At 47.2% G+C, this 21,229-nt stretch overlaps 8 non-coding genes across 8 annotated transcripts; all 8 read right to left on the minus strand.

Moving 5' to 3' along the window:
- Positions 1 to 1,607: 1,607 nt before the first annotated feature.
- On the minus strand, positions 1,608 to 1,679 carry trnap-agg (transfer RNA proline (anticodon AGG)). Its single transcript has one exon. It is a non-coding gene; the product is annotated as a tRNA-Pro (tRNA).
- A 1,016-nt stretch (positions 1,680 to 2,695) lies between these two features.
- trnap-cgg (transfer RNA proline (anticodon CGG)) lies at positions 2,696 to 2,767 on the minus strand. Its single transcript has one exon. It is a non-coding gene; the product is annotated as a tRNA-Pro (tRNA).
- A 1,019-nt stretch (positions 2,768 to 3,786) lies between these two features.
- trnap-ugg (transfer RNA proline (anticodon UGG)) lies at positions 3,787 to 3,858 on the minus strand. Its single transcript has one exon. It is a non-coding gene; the product is annotated as a tRNA-Pro (tRNA).
- Positions 3,859 to 4,281: 423 nt separating this feature from the next.
- Positions 4,282 to 4,353, minus strand: trnap-agg (transfer RNA proline (anticodon AGG)). The gene has a single exon. It is a non-coding gene; the product is annotated as a tRNA-Pro (tRNA).
- A 7,265-nt stretch (positions 4,354 to 11,618) lies between these two features.
- trnap-ugg (transfer RNA proline (anticodon UGG)) lies at positions 11,619 to 11,690 on the minus strand. Its single transcript has one exon. It is a non-coding gene; the product is annotated as a tRNA-Pro (tRNA).
- A 423-nt stretch (positions 11,691 to 12,113) lies between these two features.
- trnap-agg (transfer RNA proline (anticodon AGG)) lies at positions 12,114 to 12,185 on the minus strand. Its single transcript has one exon. It is a non-coding gene; the product is annotated as a tRNA-Pro (tRNA).
- A 6,942-nt stretch (positions 12,186 to 19,127) lies between these two features.
- trnap-cgg (transfer RNA proline (anticodon CGG)) lies at positions 19,128 to 19,199 on the minus strand. The gene has a single exon. It is a non-coding gene; the product is annotated as a tRNA-Pro (tRNA).
- A 1,019-nt stretch (positions 19,200 to 20,218) lies between these two features.
- trnap-cgg (transfer RNA proline (anticodon CGG)) lies at positions 20,219 to 20,290 on the minus strand. Its single transcript has one exon. It is a non-coding gene; the product is annotated as a tRNA-Pro (tRNA).
- Positions 20,291 to 21,229: the final 939 nt, after the last annotated feature.

Here is a 21,229-nt window from a genome sequence, read left to right on the forward strand (position 1 = left end):
ACAAGCCCTCAGATGCTCCTGCAACTAGCAATCGCAAGATGAAGGCTCACAGGGCCGTGAAGCGATCCAATAATCTATTTTTTGCCATATCTCCACCGCTTGGGATGCATTCCTAAACCAATTTTTGGAAAAATGTCAAGTCAAAGTTTAAACTGCAGATTAAGAACTAAGAAGAGCAGAGAGAAGTGGGCATGAAAACATGCAGACGCAGCTTTAGTTTTAATTGACAGTGGCTTATGTTTGACCCGGGATGGCAGAATGGACTGAAACTGCTCAAGAAAAGATGCTGCAAAGACAGAAGAGGGCTCGTCCGGGATTTGAACCCGGGACCTCTCGCACCCTTAGCCATAATCATACCCATGGCCAACGAGCCACCATGTAGCCAGACACTACTCAAAACAAGGAGCTGCAAAGCGGGCTCATCTGGGATTTGAACTTGGGCCCACTTGTTTTATGTGAGTTCTAAATTGTTTAGAGGCCATGGTTAAAGGAGGCCACTGTAGCAATACATTTTAAGACACACTGCCACAGAGAAAGTTGTGACATACCCCAAAGCTCCTCCTTGCCAAGCACAGCCAGACAGACTCTTGAAGGTTCCACCAAGATTTGAATTTGGATCACTGGATTCAGAGTCCAGAGTGCTAACCGTTACACCATGGAACCTACAGTGTCTGCACATCTGTTTGAAGTGTAGAAAACATTCAAGGAGGTTCTGCGAAAAGCAACTAACTAGCAAGCATCAGAATGGTGTCCGAAAAGCATTCACGGCTCCACTCTGAGTAAACCCAGGATCGAACCTGGGACCTTTAAATGTTCAGTGTAACGCTCTCTGAACCTTGTAAACCAATATTGAGAAAAACATCAAAGCAAAGGACACGAGCCTCCAGTCAACCGCAAACGGCTACCCTGCATGGCAGCCGATCTGAACAATTTTAGACACACCCCCACCTTTCAGTGAAAGCGCCGGAACCCAAAGAGCGAAGTGTTGTACAAAGTTTAAATTGCAGATGAGGAACTACGAACAGGGAGAAATCAGCACAAAAACATGCAGGAGTAGTATTGACCGAAAGAAGGCAGAATTGACTGATACTTCTCAGCAATATGCTCAATGTGGGCTCGTCCGGGATTTGAACCCAGGACCTCTCACACCCGAAGCGACAATCATACCCCTAGACCAACGAGCCACCATGTACCCAGACACTACTCAAAACAAGGAGCTGCAAATCGGGCTCATCTGGGATTTGAACTTGGGCCCACTTGCTCCATTACAGCAATAAAAGAAAGAAAAACACACCCCAACACCAACAAGCCCTCAGATGCTCCTGCATCTAGCAAACGCAAGATGAAGGCTCACAGGGCTGTGAAGCGATCCAAGAATCTATTTTTTTGCCATATCTCCACTGCTTGGGCTGCATTCCTAAACCAATTTTTGGAAAAATGTCAAGTCAAAATTTAAACTGCAGATTAAGAACTAAGAAGAGCAGAGAGAAGTGGGCATGAAAACATGCAGACGCAGCTTTAGTCTTAATTGACAGTGGCGTATGTTTGACCCAGGATGGCAGAATGGACTGAAACTGCTCAAGAAAAGATGCTGCAAAGACAGAAGGGGGCTCGTCCAGGATTTGAACCCGGGACCTCTCGCACCCTAAGCGAGAATCATACCCCTAGACCAACGAGCCACAATTTGCTGCTCAGTGGAGGCCACTTTGCCACGTATTTCACTCTGTTCGATGCTACGGTCGCTCCAACATCCTGCCTCTAAGCTGACAAGGGCAGAAATAGAGCTCTGACCAGATGCACTGACCAGATTTCTGAGAAACTCAATTTTTACCTACCAGCTCTAGCTTGGCCTACCTTTGTAGAGTAATGTTGATTAAAATATCAATGACAAAGCACAAGAGCTGAATTTAACAGCAGAAGTCTACATTGTGGCACTGTCACGCAAATCTTGCTGATGAGAAGCTGTCTAAGGTCTGTACTGCTTCTCCACAGAGGGTCAGGTGACATCGGTCTTCTCAATTTAGTTCCAGCTCAGTTTTATGTGAGTTCTAGATTGTTTGGAGGCCATGGTTAAAGGAGGCCACTGTAGCAATACATATTAAGACACACTGCCACAGAGAAAGTTGTGACCTATGTCAAAGCTCCTCCTTGCCAAGCACAGCCAGACAGACCCCAAGGTTCCACCAAGAGTTGAACTCAGATCACTGGATTCAGAGTCCAGGGTGCTAACCGTTACACCATGGAACCAACAGTGTCTGCACATCTGTTTGAAGTGTAGAAAACATTCAAGGAGGCTCTGCGAAAAGCAACTAACCAGCAAGCATCAGAATGGTGTCCGAAAGCATTCACGGCTCCACTCTGAGTAAACCCAGGATCGAACCTGGGACCTTTAAATGTTCAGTGTAACGCTCTCTGAACCTTGTAAACCAATATTGAGAAAAACATCAAAGCAAAGGACACGAGCCTCCAGTCAACCGCAAACGGCTACCCTGCATGGCAGCCGATCTGAACCATCTTAGACACACCCCCACCTTTCAGTGAAAGTGCGGGAACCCAAAGAGCGAAGTGTTGTACAAAGTTTAAATTGCAGATGAGGAACTACGAACAGGGAGAAATCAGCACGAAAAAATGCAGGAGTACTATTGACCGAAAGAAGGCAGAATTGACTGATACTTCTCAGCAATATGCTCAATGTGGGCTCGTCCGGGATTTGAACCCGGGACCTCTCACACCCGAAGCGAGAATCATACCCCTAGACCAACGAGCCACAAGTTGCTGCTCAGTGGAGGCCCCTTTGCCACGTCTTTCACTCTGTTCGATGCTACGGTCGCTCCAACATCCTGCCTCTTAGCTGACAAGGGCAGAAATAGAGCTCTGACCAGATGCACTGACCAGATTTCTGAGAAACTCAATTTTTACCTACCAGCTCTAGCTTGGCCTACTTTTGTAGAATAATGTTGATTTAAATATCAACGACAAAACACAAGAGCTGAATTTAACAGCAGAAGTCTACATTGTGGCACTGCCACGCAAATCTTGCTGATGAGAAGCTGTCTGAGGTCTGTACTGCTTCTCCACATAGGGTCAGGTGACATCTGTCTTCTCAATTTAGTTCCAGCTCAGTTTTATGTGAGTTCTAGATTGTTTGGAGGCCATGGTTAAAGGAGGCCAGTGTAGCAATACATTTTAAGACACACTGCCACAGAGAAAGTTGTGACATACCCCAAAGCTCCTCCTTGCCAAGCACAGGCAAACAGACTCTTGAAGGTTCCACCAAGATTTGAATTCGGATCACTGGATTCAGAGTCCAGAGTGCTAACCGTTACACCATGGAACCTACAGTGTCTGCACATCTGTTTGAAGTGTAGAAAACATTCAAGGAGGTTCTGCGAAAAGCAACTAACTAGCAAGCATCAGAATGGTGTCCGAAAAGCGTTCACGGCTCCACTCTGAGTAAACCCAGGATCAACCCTGGGACCTTTAAATGTTCAGTGTAATGCTCTCTGAACCTTGTAAACCAATATTGAGAAAAACATCAAAGCAAAGGACACGAGCCTCCAGTCAACCGCAAACGGCTACCCTGCATGGCAGCCGATCTGAACCATCTTAGACACACCCCCACCTTTCAGTGAAAGTGCAGGAACCCAAAGAGCGAAGTGTTGTACAAAGTTTAAATTGCAGATGAGGAACTACGAACAAGGAGAAATCAGCACGAAAACATGCAGGAGTACTATTGACCGAAAGAAGGCAGAATTGATTGATACTTCTCAGCAATATGCTCAATGTGGGCTCATCCGGGATTTGAACCCAGGACCTCTCACACCCAAAGCGAGAATCATACCCCTAGACCAACGAGCCACCATGCACCCAGACACTACTCAAAACAAGGAGCTGCAAAGCGGGCTCATCTGGGATTTGAACTTGGGCCCACTTGCTCCCATACAGCAATAAAAGAAAAAAATAACACACCCCAACACCAACAAGCCCTCAGATGCTCCTGCATCTAGCAAACGCAAGATGAAGGCTCACAGGGCTGTGAAGCGATCCAAGAATCTATTTTTTGCCATATCTCCACTGCTTGGGCTGCATTCCTAAACCAATTTTTGGAAAAATGTCAAGTCAAAGTTTAAACTGTAGATTAAGAACTAAGAAGGGCAGAGAGAAGTGGACATGAAAACATGCAGACGCAGCTTTAGTCTTAATTGACAGTGGTGTATGTTTGACCCGGGATGGCAGAATGGACTGAAACTGCTCAAGAAAAGATGGTGCAAAGACAGAAGAGGGCTCGTCCGGGATTTGAACCTGGGAACTCTCGCACCCTAAGCGAGAATCATACCCCTAGACCAACGAGCCACAAGTTGCTGCTCAGTGGAGGCCACTTTGCCATGTATTTCACTCTGTTCGATGCTACGGTCGCTCCAACATCCTGCCTCTTAGCTGACAAGGGCAGAAATAGAGCTCATGCACTGACCAGATATCTGAAAAAAACTCAATTTTTACCTACCAGCTCTAGCTTAACATACCTTTGTAGAATAATGTTGATTAAAATATCAAAGACAAAAGACAAGAGCTGAATTTAACAGCTGAAGTCTACATTGTGGCACTGCCACGCAAATCTTGCTGATGAGAAGCTGTCTGAGGTCTGTACTGCTTCTCCACAGAGGGTCAGGTGACATCGGTCTTCTCAATTTAGTTCCAGCTCAGTTTTATGTGAGTTCTAGATTGTTTGGAGGCCATGGTTAAAGGAGGCCACTGTAGCAATACATTTTAAGACACACTGCCACAGAGGTAGTACACATAATGGGTTCGTGGAAAAAAACCCATTCATTTAAATTGCCATATACCGCATAATGGTTCGAAGGGATTGTACTGTCAATTTGGATCCATTTTCTCCTTTAGAAAACTGGCCAACGGGACGAGTCGGCTTACCCCCCTTTTCCGTAGGGAATCCGCAGTAAACCAAGTATTGACACCTCTAGGGGGTGATGTCCACTGGGAGAGCCCCCCCACCCCCACCCCCGTGACCACGAACCCTATAAAGGTCCTTTTGCCATCGTTCTGCTGGCCATTGGGGGTATTCGCTCCCAGGACCCTATTATTTGGCGTTTCTCCCATTAAACGAATGGCCGGGGCTGTTCTAGGGTGGGCTTCGCATCCCAGCGAGCTGCGTTTTGTCCACCCGCCATATGGGTCCACTGTGCGGACCCCCGTGACCACGAACCCATTATTTGTCCATTTAACCATTATCATCGCGGATCGGACCCTCGAGCCGCGAGGACCCCCGGTCCCACGGAACCACTATTTGTCCAATTTTCCACTATTTTTACGGAACGTTCCCAAAAGGGTCCCAGAGGTGGGGGGTGGGCGTCCCGGCCTGCGGGCGCTCACCGGCGCCCCCTCTGGCCATTTCGGGGTCGCCGACGCAAGTCGCTCCGATCAGCCCGCGGTCTCGGTGAGGTCACTGGGGGGGCCCCACGGACCCCGCTGTGAAATTTGGGACCCCTGGGTCGTTTCTAAAAATCGGTACGTTCCAAATCGGTACACGTTTTGATTGAAGGTGGGACATCCACAGTTCGGAGACGATAGGACGTAGGGCCCCCATATTCCAGATTCTTGCATCTCAGGGGCCCCTCTCCCATGTCCCCAAAGCACGAAGCTGTAGGACCTTGAAAAAAAATACCCGTCCGGCACCCTGAAATCTCTCAAAAGGCTCTGATCATGTAAGAGTCAGAGAGGGCCAAGGGAGAGATTTTGTGCAGTAGGCTCCGAATTTTTCTTTCCGCAGCTCAATCGGGGCGGCCCCTGGACCCACCAATCCGAATTTCGGGCCCCTGGGTCTTTTCTAAAAAAGTCCCACCTGCCACATTCTTGAATGGGTTCGGCCTAGCGGATTCGTGGACACAACTCGCGAGCGCCCCAGGGCCCCGCGCTTTCGGAAGCTCACTCGGGGCGGCCCCTTGACCCACCGATCCGAATTTCGGGCCCCTGGGTCTTTTCTAAAAAAAGTCTCTCCTGCCATATACTTGAATGTTTTCGGCCTAGCGGGTTCGTGGACAGGACTCGCAAGCGTCCGATCGGGCCGAATTTTGGATATGTGTCTCATGGGGACCCCCTCGACTGGGCATAAAAGTCTGGTGGCCCTAAGACCTTCTTTAGGGGTCAAACGGTCACAGAAGAGACCCCACGTCCACCAAACAGGTACACGTTTTGATTGGAGGTGGGACTTCCAAAGTTCAGAGAGGGTAGGTCGTAGGGCCCCCAGATTTGAGATTCTGGCATCTCAGGGGCCCCTCAACCAGGGCCCCGAAACACATAGTCGTAGGACCCAAGGAGAAAAGTGCATCACGCTAGGTCCTCACGCTTTTGACAGCACGTTTTAGGGGCCCTCAGGAGCCACCGATCCAAATTTCGGGCCCCTAGGACGTTTTTAAAAACATCCCACCTGCCAATTACTTGAATGTGTTCGGCCTAGCGGTTTCGTGGACACGGCTCGCCGGGGTCGGATCGGGCCGAATTTGGTATGATTGCCTCATGGGGACCCCCTTGACCGGGCAGATAAGTTTGGTGGCCCAATGACCTTCCTTAGGGGTCAAAAGGTCAAAAACCAGAGGGATTGTCCACCAAACCGGTACGTGTTTACATTGGAGGTGGGACATCCGCCCATACATTTACAATTTATTCAGCGGGACCTCCATAGCGCTCCCGTGGACATACATTTTTATGCATATTTTACATTATTATTGGATAAAACTTACATGAATGGATTCCTCTGGGTGTCCTGAGTACAGTAAAGGTCTTTTCATTAACAATAACACACATTTGAAATAAATAAAGTTAAATACAGTTGTTATTTAATGAAAAGTGAGATTCGCACCACATGTGGTGCACATGTGTGCCAAAATTCAACGCTCATTTTTATGCAATTCTACAGTATTATGGGATAAAACTTACAAAAATGGATTCCTGGAAGCTTGCAGAGTACAGCTGATGAGACTTCAACCACGAAACCACTAAAATTTATCTGTCCACGGAACAATTAGGAAGGGCGTGCTGAATAAATGGCAAATGGGAGGTTTTTTCAAAAAAAAATTCCATTTACAATTTATTCAGCGGGACCTCCGTAGTGCTCCCGTGGACATTATTTTTTATGCAAATTCTACAGTATATTGTGATAAAACTTACATGAATGGACTCTGCTGAGCTGTCTGAGTACACTGCAGGCATTTTGATCAACAATATTGCCTATATTTAATTAAATCAAATTTAATACAATTGCTTTTTGTTAAACCTAAGTTGGACACATATCCCACTTGCCATTTATTCATATTGGATGGACACCAAATTTGGGGCACCGTATCTCCGCCTCCCGGGGGTTCAGGGACTTGGGGCTGGTGGCGTCGGATAGAGGTCCCCCTGGACTGACTTTGACCCGATTTTGGTGCAGTTTGGCCCCGTTTTGGCGGAGTTACAGCTTGGCAAAGTGTGTGACAATTTGGTGAACACCAAAATCCAACATTTTTTCTATGCACATTTCTACAGTATTATGGGACAAAACTTACAAAAATGGGTTCTTCGGAGCTTGCAGTGTACAGCAGATGAGACTTCAACCACGAAATCACTAAAATTTATCTGTCCACGGAACCATTAGGAAGGGCATGCTGAATAAATGGCAAACGGGAGGTTTTTTAAAAAAAAATACACATTTACAATTTATTCAGCGGGACCTCCATAGCGCTCCCGTGGACATACATTTTTATGCATATTTTACATTATTATTGGATAAAACTTACATGAATGGATTCCTCTGGGTGTCCTGAGTACAGTAAAGGTCTTTTCATTAACAATAACACACATTTGAAATAAATAAAGTTAAATACAGTTGTTATTTAATGAAAAGTGAGATTCGCACCACATGTGGTGCACATGTGTGCCAAAATTCAACGCTCATTTTTATGCAAATTCTACAGTATTATGGGATAAAACTTACAAAAATGGATTCCTGGAAGCTTGCAGAGTACAGCTGATGAGACTTCAACCACGAAACCACTAAAATTTTTCTGTCCACGGAACAATTAGGAAGGGCGTGCTGAATAAATGGCAAATGGGAGGTTTTTTCAAAAAAAAATTCCATTTACAATTTATTCAGCGGGACCTCCGTAGTGCTCCCGTGGACATTATTTTTTATGCAAATTCTACAGTATATTGTGATAAAACTTACATGAATGGACTCTGCTGAGCTGTCTGAGTACACTGCAGGCATTTTGATCAACAATATTGCCTATATTTAATTAAATCAAATTTAATACAATTGCTTTTTGTTAAACCTAAGTTGGACACATATCCCACTTGCCATTTATTCATATTGGATGGACACCAAATTTGGGGCACCGTATCTCCGCCTCCCGGGGGTTCAGGGACTTGGGGCTGGTGGCGTCGGATAGAGGTCCCCCTGGTCTGACTTTGACCCGATTTTGGTGCAGTTTGGCCCCGTTTTGGCGGAGTTACAGCTTGGCAAAGTGTGTGACAATTTGGTGAACACCAAAATCCAACATTTTTTCTATGCACATTTCTACAGTATTATGGGACAAAACTTACAAAAATGGATTCCTCGGAGCTTGCAGAGTACATCTGATGAGACTTCAACCACGAAATCGCTAAAATTCATCTGTCCACGGAACCACTATGAAGGGTGCGCTGAATAAATGGCAACTGGGAGGTGTTTTTTTTTAAATAATGTCCTTTTACAATTTATTCGGCGGGACCTCCGTAGTGCTCCCATGGACATTAATTTTTATGCATATTTTACAGTATTATGTGATAAAACTGGCATGAATGGACTCTGCTGAGCGTGCTGAGTACAGTAGAGCTGTTTTCATTAACAGTAAGAGAATTGCTATTTAATAAACAGCAAGTGAACACATATCCCATTTTCCATATATTCATATAGGAATGCTATTTAATAAACTGCAAGTGGACACATATCCCATCAAATAAATTGCTGGTGGACATGCACCACATATGGGGAAATTAACCAAAATCCAACTTTTTTCTATGCATATTCTACAGTATTAGAATAGTTGTTTCGTGGACATGACTTGCAAGGTCCCTACGGCCGTGCACCATTGGCAGCTCACTCGAGGCGGCCCCTTGACCCACCAAACTGAATTTTGGGTCCGTTGGACTTTTCTAAAAAAGTCCCACCTGCCATTTACTTGAATGGGTTCGGACTAGCGGGTTCGTGGACACGGTTCGCAACGGTCCGATCGGGCCGAAATTTGGATATGTGTCTCGGGGGAATCCCCTCAAACGGGCATAGAAGTCTGGTGGCCCTACGATCTCATTAAGGGGTCAAAGGGTTACAGAAGGGAGCCCACGTCCACGAAACAGGTACGCGTTTTGATTGAAGGTGGGATGTCCACATATCGGAGACAGTAGGTCGTAGGGCCCCCAGATTTGGGATTCTGGCATCTCAGGGGCCCCTCGCCCAGGGCCCAAAAGTACGTAGCCCTAGGAACCAAGGAAAAAAGTGCATCGCGCTAAGTCCTCGCGCTTTTGACAGCACGCTCTAGGGCCCCTCAAGAGCCACCGTTCCAAATTTCGGGCCCCTGGGACGTTTCTAAAAAAATCCCATATGCCATTTATTCCCTTGCGTTCGGCCTAGCTGATTCGTGGACACGACTCACAAGGGTCCGATCGGGCCGAATTTTGGATATGTGTCTCGAGGGGATCCCCTCGACCAGGCACAGAAGTCTGGTGGCTCTACGATCTTCTTTAGGGGTCAAACGGTCACAGAAGGGACCCCACGTCCACAAAAGTGTTACGCGTTTTGATGGGAGGTGGGACGTCCACAGTTCGGAGACAATAGGTCGTAGGGCCCCCAGATTTGAGATTCTGGCATCTCAGGGGCCCCTCACCCAGGGCCCCGAAGCACGTAGTCATAGCACTAAAGGAAAAAAAGTGCATCGCACTAGGGCCCCGCGCTTTTGACTGCACGATCCAGGGACCCCAAAGAGCCACCGTTCCGAATTTTGGGCCCCGGGGACTTTTCTAAAAAAATCCCACCTGCCATTTATTTGAATGTGTTAAGCATAGCGGGTTCGTGGACACTGATTGCAAGGGCTCTTGGGCCCCGGGCCTTCGTAAGCTCACTGGGGGAGGCCCCCGTTCCAAGTTTTGGGCCCCTGGGATGTCTCAGAAAAAAATGTCCAACCGAGGCCCATTTCTAACGCTAATGGTCAAATGGACAAATATTGGGTCCGTGGGACCAGGGGGTGGGGTCCGCAAATGTTCTGCATGTGATCCGTGGTCATTCTGTGAATATAATGGTCAAATGGACAAATAGTGGGTTTGTGGGACCCAGGGTGGGGGTCCGCAAGTGGTCCGCAGATGATCCGCAGTCATTGTGTGAAAATAATGGTCAAATGGACAAATAGTGGGTTCGTGGGACCCAGGGTGGGGGTCCGCAAGTGGTCTGCAGATGATCCGCAGTCATTGTGTGAATATAATGGTCAAATGGACAAATACTGGGTTCGTGGGACCCAGGCTGGGGGTCCGCAAGGGGTCCGCAGATGATCCGCAGTCATTGTGTGAATATAATGGTCAAATGGACAAATAATGGGTAAGTGGGACCCAGGTTGGGGGTCCGACGGGGGTCCGCATCGGTGCCGTGGTCATTCTGTAACTTTAAAGGTCAAATGGACAAATATAGGTTTCGTGGGCAAAAAGATCGTCCACCCCCCATTCGGGTAAATGCCACTGTTTTAAACCTGAGGTATACTGCTCCGTGCGCCACCCTGTGGAGAAGTGCTGAATGGCATTTAGGGGCCACAAATTTGGGTGGGCTTCCGCGGGGCCCCTCGGGGGTCCAGATCCTCCTGGCCGGTCAGGGGTCTCTCGTGGGCCGGCGCGGTCCGGCAGACATCGACGCCGCGTCCGGCAAAAATTTTTGGGGTCAGCGCGCAGGTCCCCTTAACCCACGTACACGAGCCCTCAAACTTATACCTGAATGGACGCTCCAAAAAAAAATTGACTTTATGGAAAAAGTTGTGACATACCCCAAAGCTCCTCCTTGCCAAGCACAGCCAGACAGACTCTTGAAGGTTCCACCGAGATTTGAACTCGGATCACTGGATTCAGAGTCCAGAGTTCTAACCGTTACACCATGGAACCAACAGTGTCTGCACATCAGTTTGAAGTGTAGAAAACATTCAAGGAGGCTCTGCGAAACGCAACTAACCAGCAAGCATCAGAATCGTGTCCGAAAAGCATTCACGGCTCCACTCTGAGTAAACCCAGGATCGAACCTGGGACCTTTAAATGTTCAGTGTAATGCTCTCTGAACCTTGTAAACCAATATTGAGAAAAACATCAAAGCAAAGGACGCGAGCCTCCAGTCAACCGCAAACGGCTAGCCGGCATGGCAGCCGATCTGAACCATCTTAGACACACCCTCACCTTTCAGTGAAAGTGCGGAAACCCAAAGAGTGAAGTGTTGTACAAAGTTTAAATTGCAGATGAGGAACTACGAACAGGGAGAAATCGGCACGAAAACATGCAGGAGTATTATTGGCCGAAAGATGGCAGAATTGACTGATACTTCTCAGCAATATGCTCAATGTGGGGTCGTCCGGGATTTGAACCCGGGACCTCTCACACCCAAAGCGAGAATCATACCCCTAGACCAACGAGCCACCATGTAGCCAGACACTACTCAAAACAAGGAGCTGCAAAGCGGGCTCATCTGGGATTTGAACTTGGTCCCACTTGCTCCCATACAGCAATAAAAGAAAAAAAAAACACACCCCAACAACAACAAGCCCTCAGATGCTCCTGCATCTAGCAAACGCAAGATGAAGGCTCACAGGGCTGTGAAGCGATCCAAGAATCTATTTTTTGCCATATCTCCACTGCTTGGGCTGCATTCCTAAACCAATTTTTGGAAAAATGTCAAGTCAAAGTTTAAACTGTAGATTAAGAACTAAGAAGGGCAGAGAGAAGTGGACATGAAAACATGCAGACGCAGCTTTAGTCTTAATTGACAGTGGTGTATGTTTGACCCGGGATGGCAGAATGGACTGAAACTGCTCAAGAAAAGATGGTGCAAAGACAGAAGAGGGCTCGTCCGGGATTTGAACCTGGGACCTCTCGCACCCTAAGCGAGAATCATACCCCTAGACCAACGAGCCACAAGTTGCTGCTCAGTGGAGGCCACTTTGCCATGTATTTCACTCTGTTCGATGCTACGGTCGCTCCAACATCCTGCCTCTTAGCTGACAAGGGCAGAAATAGAGCTCATGCACTGACCAGATATCTGAAAAAAACTCAATTTTTACCTACCAGCTCTAGCTTAACATACCTTTGTAGAATAATGTTGATTAAAATATCAAAGACAAAACACAAGAGCTGAATTTAACAGCTGAAGTCTACATTGTGGCACTGCCACGCAAATCTTGCTGATGAGAAGCTGTCTGAGGTCTGTACTGCTTCTCCACAGAGGGTCAGGTGACATCGGTCTTCTCAATTTAGTTCCAGCTCAGTTTTATGTGAGTTCTAGATTGTTTGGAGGCCATGGTTAAAGGAGGCCACTGTAGCAATACATTTTAAGACACACTGCCACAGAGGTAGTACACATAATGGGTTCGTGGAAAAAAACCCATTCATTTAAATTGCCATATACCGCATAATGGTTCGAAGGGATTGTACTGTCAATTTGGATCCATTTTCTCCTTTAGAAAACTGGCCAACGGGACGAGTCGGCTTACCCCCCTTTTCCGTAGGGAATCCGCAGTAAACCAAGTATTGACACCTCTAGGGGGTGATGTTGACCACTGGGAGAGCCCCCCCACCCCCACCCCCGTGACCACGAACCCTATAAAGGTCCTTTTGCCATCGTTCTGCTGGCCATTGGGGGTATTCGCTCCCAGGACCCTATTATTTGGCGTTTCTCCCATTAAACGAATGGCCGGGGCTGTTCTAGGGTGGGCTTCGCATCCCAGCGAGCTGCGTTTTGTCCACCCGCCATATGGGTCCACTGTGCGGACCCCCGTGACCACGAACCCATTATTTGTCCATTTAACCATTATCATCGCGGATCGGACCCTCGAGCCGCGAGGACCCCCGGTCCCACGGAACCACTATTTGTCCAATTTTCCACTATTTTTACGGAACGTTCCCAAAAGGGTCCCAGAGGTGGGGGGTGGGCGTCCCGGCCTGCGGGCGCTCACCGGCGCCCCCTCTGGCCATTTCGGGGTCGCCGACGCAAGTCGCTCCGATCAGCCCGCGGTCTCGGTGAGGTCACTGGGGGGGCCCCACGGACCCCGCTGTGAAATTTGGGACCCCTGGGTCGTTTCTAAAAATCGGTACGTTCCAAATCGGTACACGTTTTGATTGAAGGTGGGACATCCACAGTTCGGAGACGATAGGACGTAGGGCCCCCATATTCCAGATTCTTGCATCTCAGGGGCCCCTCTCCCATGTCCCCAAAGAACGAAGCTGTAGGACCTTGAAAAAAAATACCCGTCCGGCACCCTGAAATCTCTCAAAAGGCTCTGATCATGTAAGAGTCAGAGAGGGCCAAGGGAGAGATTTTGTGCAGTAGGCTCCGAATTTTTCTTTCGGCAGCTCAATCGGGGCGGCCCCTGGACCCACCAATCCGAATTTCGGGCCCCTGGGTCTTTTCTAAAAAAGTCCCACCTGCCACATTCTTGAATGGGTTCGGCCTAGCGGATTCGTGGACACAACTCGCGAGCGCCCCAGGGCCCCGCGCTTTCGGAAGCTCACTCGGGGCGGCCCCTTGACCCACCGATCCGAATTTCGGGCCCCTGGGTCTTTTCTAAAAAAAGTCTCTCCTGCCATATACTTGAATGTTTTCGGCCTAGCGGGTTCGTGGACAGGACTCGCAAGCGTCCGATCGGGCCGAATTTTGGATATGTGTCTCATGGGGACCCCCTCGACTGGGCATAAAAGTCTGGTGGCCCTAAGACCTTCTTTAGGGGTCAAACGGTCACAGAAGAGACCCCACGTCCACCAAACAGGTACACGTTTTGATTGGAGGTGGGACTTCCAAAGTTCAGAGAGGGTAGGTCGTAGGGCCCCCAGATTTGAGATTCTGGCATCTCAGGGGCCCCTCAACCAGGGCCCCGAAACACATAGTCGTAGGACCCAAGGAGAAAAGTGCATCACGCTAGGTCCTCACGCTTTTGACAGCACGTTTTAGGGGCCCTCAGGAGCCACCGATCCAAATTTCGGGCCCCTAGGACGTTTTTAAAAACATCCCACCTGCCAATTACTTGAATGTGTTCGGCCTAGCGGTTTCGTGGACACGGCTCGCCGGGGTCGGATCGGGCCGAATTTGGTATGATTGCCTCATGGGGACCCCCTTGACCGGGCAGATAAGTTTGGTGGCCCAATGACCTTCCTTAGGGGTCAAAAGGTCAAAAACCAGAGGGATTGTCCACCAAACCGGTACGTGTTTACATTGGAGGTGGGACATCCGCCCATACATTTACAATTTATTCAGCGGGACCTCCATAGCGCTCCCGTGGACATACATTTTTATGCATATTTTACATTATTATTGGATAAAACTTACATGAATGGATTCCTCTGGGTGTCCTGAGTACAGTAAAGGTCTTTTCATTAACAATAACACACATTTGAAATAAATAAAGTTAAATACAGTTGTTATTTAATGAAAAGTGAGATTCGCACCACATGTGGTGCACATGTGTGCCAAAATTCAACGCTCATTTTTATGCAATTCTACAGTATTATGGGATAAAACTTACAAAAATGGATTCCTGGAAGCTTGCAGAGTACAGCTGATGAGACTTCAACCACGAAACCACTAAAATTTATCTGTCCACGGAACAATTAGGAAGGGCGTGCTGAATAAATGGCAAATGGGAGGTTTTTTCAAAAAAAAATTCCATTTACAATTTATTCAGCGGGACCTCCGTAGTGCTCCCGTGGACATTATTTTTTATGCAAATTCTACAGTATATTGTGATAAAACTTACATGAATGGACTCTGCTGAGCTGTCTGAGTACACTGCAGGCATTTTGATCAACAATATTGCCTATATTTAATTAAATCAAATTTAATACAATTGCTTTTTGTTAAACCTAAGTTGGACACATATCCCACTTGCCATTTATTCATATTGGATGGACACCAAATTTGGGGCACCGTATCTCCGCCTCCCGGGGGTTCAGGGACTTGGGGCTGGTGGCGTCGGATAGAGGTCCCCCTGGTCTGACTTTGACCCGATTTTGGTGCAGTTTGGCCCCGTTTTGGCGGAGTTACAGCTTGGCAAAGTGTGTGACAATTTGGTGAACACCAAAATCCAACATTTTTTCTATGCACATTTCTACAGTATTATGGGACAAAACTTACAAAAATGGGTTCTTCTGAGCTTGCAGTGTACAGCAGATGAGACTTCAACCACGAAATCACTAAAATTTATCTGTCCACGGAACCATTAGGAAGGGCATGCTGAATAAATGGCAAACGGGAGGTTTTTAAAAAAAAAATACACATTTACAATTTATTCAGCGGGACCTCCATAGCGCTCCCGTGGACATACATTTTTATGCATATTTTACATTATTATTGGATAAAACTTACATGAATGGATTCCTCTGGGTGTCCTGAGTACAGTAAAGGTCTTTTCATTAACAATAAGACACATTTGAAATAAATAAAGTTAAATACAGTTGTTATTTAATGAAAAGTGAGATTCGCACCACATGTGGTGCACATGTGTGCCAAAATTCAACGCTCATTTTTATGCAAATTCTACAGTATTATGGGATAAAACTTACAAAAATGGATTCCTGGAAGCTTGCAGAGTACAGCTGATGAGACTTCAACCACGAAACCACTAAAATTTATCTGTCCACGGAACAATTAGGAAGGGCGTGCTGAATAAATGGCAAATGGGAGGTTTTTTCAAAAAAAAATTCCATTTACAATTTATTCAGCGGGACCTCCGTAGTGCTCCCGTGGACATTATTTTTTATGCAAATTCTACAGTATATTGTGATAAAACTTACATGAATGGACTCTGCTGAGCTGTCTGAGTACACTGCAGGCATTTTGATCAACAATATTGCCTATATTTAATTAAATCAAATTTAATACAATTGCTTTTTGTTAAACCTAAGTTGGACACATATCCCACTTGCCATTTATTCATATTGGATGGACACCAAATTTGGGGCACCGTATCTCCGCCTCCCGGGGGTTCAGGGACTTGGGGCTGGTGGCGTCGGATAGAGGTCCCCCAGGTCTGACTTTGACCCGATTTTGGTGCAGTTTGGCCCCGTTTTGGCGGAGTTACAGCTTGGCAAAGTGTGTGACAATTTGGTGAACACCAAAATCCAACATTTTTTCTATGCACATTTCTACAGTATTATGGGACAAAACTTACAAAAATGGGTTCTTCGGAGCTTGCAGTGTACAGCAGATGAGACTTCAACCACGAAATCACTAAAATGTATCTGTCCACGGAACCATTAGGAAGGGCATGCTGAATAAATGGCAAACGGGAGGTTTTTTAAAAAAAAATGTACATTTACAATTTATTCAGCGGGACCTCCATAGCGCTCCCATGGACATACATTTTTATGCATATTTTACATTATTATTGGACAAAACTTACATGAATGGATTCCTCTGGGTGTCCTGAGTACAGTTAAGGTCTTTTCATTAACAATAACACACATTTGAAATAAATAAAGTTAAATACAGTTGTTATTTAATGAAAAGTGAGATTCGCACCACATGTGGTGCACATGTGTGCCAAAATTCAACGCTCATTTTTATGCAAATTCTACAGTATTATGGGATAAAACTTACAAAAATGGATTCCTGGAAGCTTGCAGAGTACAGCTGATGAGACTTCAACCATGATGAGCGTGCTGAGTACAGTAGAGGTGTTTTCATTAACAGTAAGAGAATTGCTATTTAATAAACAGCAAGTGAACACATATCCCGTTTTCCATATATTCATATAGGAATGCTATTTAATAAACTGCAAGTGGACACATATCCCATCAAATAAATTGCTGGTGGACATGCACCACATATGGGGAAATTAACCACAATCCAACTTTTTTCTAAAAAAGTGCATCGCGCTAAGTCCTCGCGCTTTTGACAGCACGCTCTAGGGCCCCTCAAGAGCCACCGTTCCAAATTTCAGGCCCCTGGGACGTTTCTAAAAAAATCCCATATGCCATTTATTCCCTTGCGTTCGGCCTAGCTGATTCGTGGACACGACTCACAAGGGTCCGATCGGGCCGAATTTTGGATATGTGTCTCGAGGGGATCCCCTCGACCAGGCACAGCAGTCTGGTGGCCCTACGATCTTCTTTAGGGGTCAAACGGTCACAGAAGGGACCCCACGTCCACAAAAGTGTTACGCGTTTTGATGGGAGGTGGGACGTCCACAGTTCGGAGACAATAGGTCGTAGGGCCCCCAGATTTGAGATTCTGGCATCTCAGGGGCCCCTCACCCAGGGCCCCGAAGCACGTAGTCATAGCACTAAAGGAAAAAAAGTGCATCGCACTAGGGCCCCGCGCTTTTGACTGCACGATCCAGGGACCCCAAAGAGCCACCGTTCCGAATTTTGGGCCCCGGGGACTTTTCTAAAAAAATCCCACCTGCCATTTATTTGAATGTGTTAAGCATAGCGGGTTCGTGGACACTGATTGCAAGGGCTCTTGGGCCCCGGGCCTTCGTAAGCTCACTGGGGGAGGCCCCCGTTCCAAGTTTTGGGCCCCTGGGAAGTCTCAGAAAAAAATGTCCAACCGAGGCCCATTTCTAACGCTAATGGTCAAATGGACAAATATTGGGTCCGTGGGACCAGGGGGTGGGGTCCGCAAATGTTCCGCATGTGATCCGTGGTCATTCTGTGAATATAATGGTCAAATGGACAAATAGTGGGTTTGTGGGACCCAGGGTGGGGGTCCGCAAGTGGTCCGCAGATGATCCGCAGTCATTGTGTGAAAATAATGGTCAAATGGACAAATAGTGGGTTCGTGGGACCCAGGGTGGGGGTCCGCAAGGGGTCCGCAGATGATCCGCAGTCATTGTGTGAATATAATGGTCAAATGGACAAATAATGGGTAAGTGGGACCCAGGTTGGGGGTCCGACGGGGGTCCGCATCGGTGCCGTGGTCATTCTGTAACTTTAAAGGTCAAATGGACAAATATAGGTTTCGTGGGCAAAAAGATCGTCCACCCCCCATTCGGGTAAATGCCACTGTTTTAAACCTGAGGTGTACTGCTCCGTGCGCCACCTTGTGGAGAAGTGCTGAATGGCATTTAGGGGCCACAAATTTGGGTGGGCTTCCGCGGGGCCCCTCGGGGGTCCAGATCCTCCTGGCCGGTCAGGGGTCTCTCGTGGGCCGGCGCGGTCCGGCAGACATCGACGCCGCGTCCGGCAAAAATTTTTGGGGTCAGCGCGCAGGTCCCCTTAACCCACGTACACGAGCCCTCAAACTTATACCTGAATGGACGCTCCAAAAAAAAATTGACTTTATGGAAAAAGTTGTGACATACCCCAAAGCTCCTCCTTGCCAAGCACAGCCAGACAGACTCTTGAAGGTTCCACCGAGATTTGAACTCGGATCACTGGATTCAGAGTCCAGAGTTCTAACCGTTACACCATGGAACCCACAGTGTCTGCACATCAGTTTGAAGTGTAGAAAACATTCAAGGAGGCTCTGCGAAACGCAACTAACCAGCAAGCATCAGAATCGTGTCCGAAAAGCATTCACGGCTCCACTCTGAGTAAACCCAGGATCGAACCTGGGACCTTTAAATGTTCAGTGTAATGCTCTCTGAACCTTGTAAACCAATATTGAGAAAAACATCAAAGCAAAGGACACGAGCCTCCAGTCAACCGCAAACGGCTACCCTGCATGGCAGCCGATCTGAACCATCTTAGACACACCCTCACCTTTCAGTGAAAGTGCGGAAACCCAAAGAGTGAAGTGTTGTACAAAGTTTAAATTGCAGATGAGGAACTACGAACAGGGAGAAATCGGCACGAAAACATGCAGGAGTATTATTGGCCGAAAGATGGCAGAATTGACTGATACTTCTCAGCAATATGCTCAATGTGGGGTCGTCCGGGATTTGAACCCGGGACCTCTCACACCCGAAGCGAGAATCATACCCCTAGACCAACGAGCCACAAGTTGCTGCTCAGTGGAGGCCCCTTTGCCACGTCTTTCACTCTGTTCGATGCTACGGTCGCTCCAACATCCTGCCTCTTAGCTGACAAGGGCAGAAATAGAGCTCTGACCAGATGCACTGACCAGATTTCTGAGAAACTCAATTTTTACCTACCAGCTCTAGCTTGGCCTACTTTTGTAGAATAATGTTGATTTAAATATCAACGACAAAACACAAGAGCTGAATTTAACAGCAGAAGTCTACATTGTGGCACTGCCACGCAAATCTTGCTGATGAGAAGCTGTCTGAGGTCTGTACTGCTTCTCCACAGAGGGTCAGGTGACATCTGTCTTCTCAATTTAGTTCCAGCTCAGTTTTATGTGAGTTCTAGATTGTTTGGAGGCCATGGTTAAAGGAGGCCAGTGTAGCAATACATTTTAAGACACACTGCCACAGAGAAAGTTGTGACATACCCCAAAGCTCCTCCTTGCCAAGCACAGGCAAACAGACTCTTGAAGGTTCCACCAAGATTTGAATTCGGATCACTGGATTCAGAGTCCAGAGTGCTAACCGTTACACCATGGAACCTACAGTGTCTGCACATCTGTTTGAAGTGTAGAAAACATTCAAGGAGGTTCTGCGAAAAGCAACTAACTAGCAAGCATCAGAATGGTGTCCGAAAAGCGTTCACGGCTCCACTCTGAGTAAACCCAGGATCAACCCTGGGACCTTTAAATGTTCAGTGTAATGCTCTCTGAACCTTGTAAACCAATATTGAGAAAAACATCAAAGCAAAGGACACGAGCCTCCAGTCAACCGCAAACGGCTACCCTGCATGGCAGCCGATCTGAACCATCTTAGACACACCCCCACCTTTCAGTGAAAGTGCAGGAACCCAAAGAGCGAAGTGTTGTACAAAGTTTAAATTGCAGATGAGGAACTACGAACAAGGAGAAATCAGCACGAAAACATGCAGGAGTACTATTGACTGAAAGAAGGCAGAATTGATTGATACTTCTCAGCAATATGCTCAATGTGGGCTCGTCCGGGATTTGAACCCAGGACCTCTCACACCCGAAGCGAGAATCATACCCCTAGACCAACAAGCCACCATGCACCCAGACACTACTCAAAACAAGGAGCTGCAAAGCGGGCTCATCTGGGATTTGAACTTGGGCCCACTTGCTCCCATACAGCAATAAAAGAAAAAAAAACACACCCCAACACCAACAAGCCCTCAGATGCTCCTGCATCTAGCAAACGCAAGATGAAGGCTCACAGGGCTGTGAAGCGATCCAAGAATCTATTTTTTGCCATATCTCCACTGCTTGGGCTGCATTCCTAAACCAATTTTTGGAAAAATGTCAAGTCAAAGTTTAAACTGTAGATTAAGAACTAAGAAGGGCAGAGAGAAGTGGACATGAAAACATGCAGACGCAGCTTTAGTCTTAATTGACAGTGGTGTATGTTTGACCCGGGATGGCAGAATGGACTGAAACTGCTCAAGAAAAGATGGTGCAAAGACAGAAGAGGGCTCGTCCGGGATTTGAACCTGGGACCTCTCGCACCCTTAGCCATAATCATACCCATGGCCAACGAGCCACCATGTAGCCAGACACTACTCAAAACAAGGAGCTGCAAAGCGGGCTCATCTGGGATTTGAACTTGGGCCCACTTGTTTTATGTGAGTTCTAAATTGTTTAGAGGCCATGGTTAAAGGAGGCCACTGTAGCAATACATTTTAAGACACACTGCCACAGAGAAAGTTGTGACATACCCCAAAGCTCCTCCTTGCCAAGCACAGCCAGACAGACTCTTGAAGGTTCCACCGAGATTTGAACTCAGATCACTGGATTCAGAGTGCAGCGTGCTAACCGTTACACCATGGAACCAACAGTGTCTGCACATCTGTTTGAAGTGTAGAAAACATTCAAGGAGGCTCTGCGAAAAGCAACTAACCAGCAAGCATCAGATTGGTGTCCGAAAAGCATTCACGGCTCCACTCTGAGTAAACCCAGGATCGAACCTGGGACCTTTAAATGTTCAGT

Source organism: Carassius carassius, chromosome 1 (assembly GCF_963082965.1).
Source record: "Carassius carassius chromosome 1, fCarCar2.1, whole genome shotgun sequence".
Classification (NCBI taxonomy): Eukaryota; Metazoa; Chordata; class Actinopteri; order Cypriniformes; family Cyprinidae; genus Carassius; species Carassius carassius.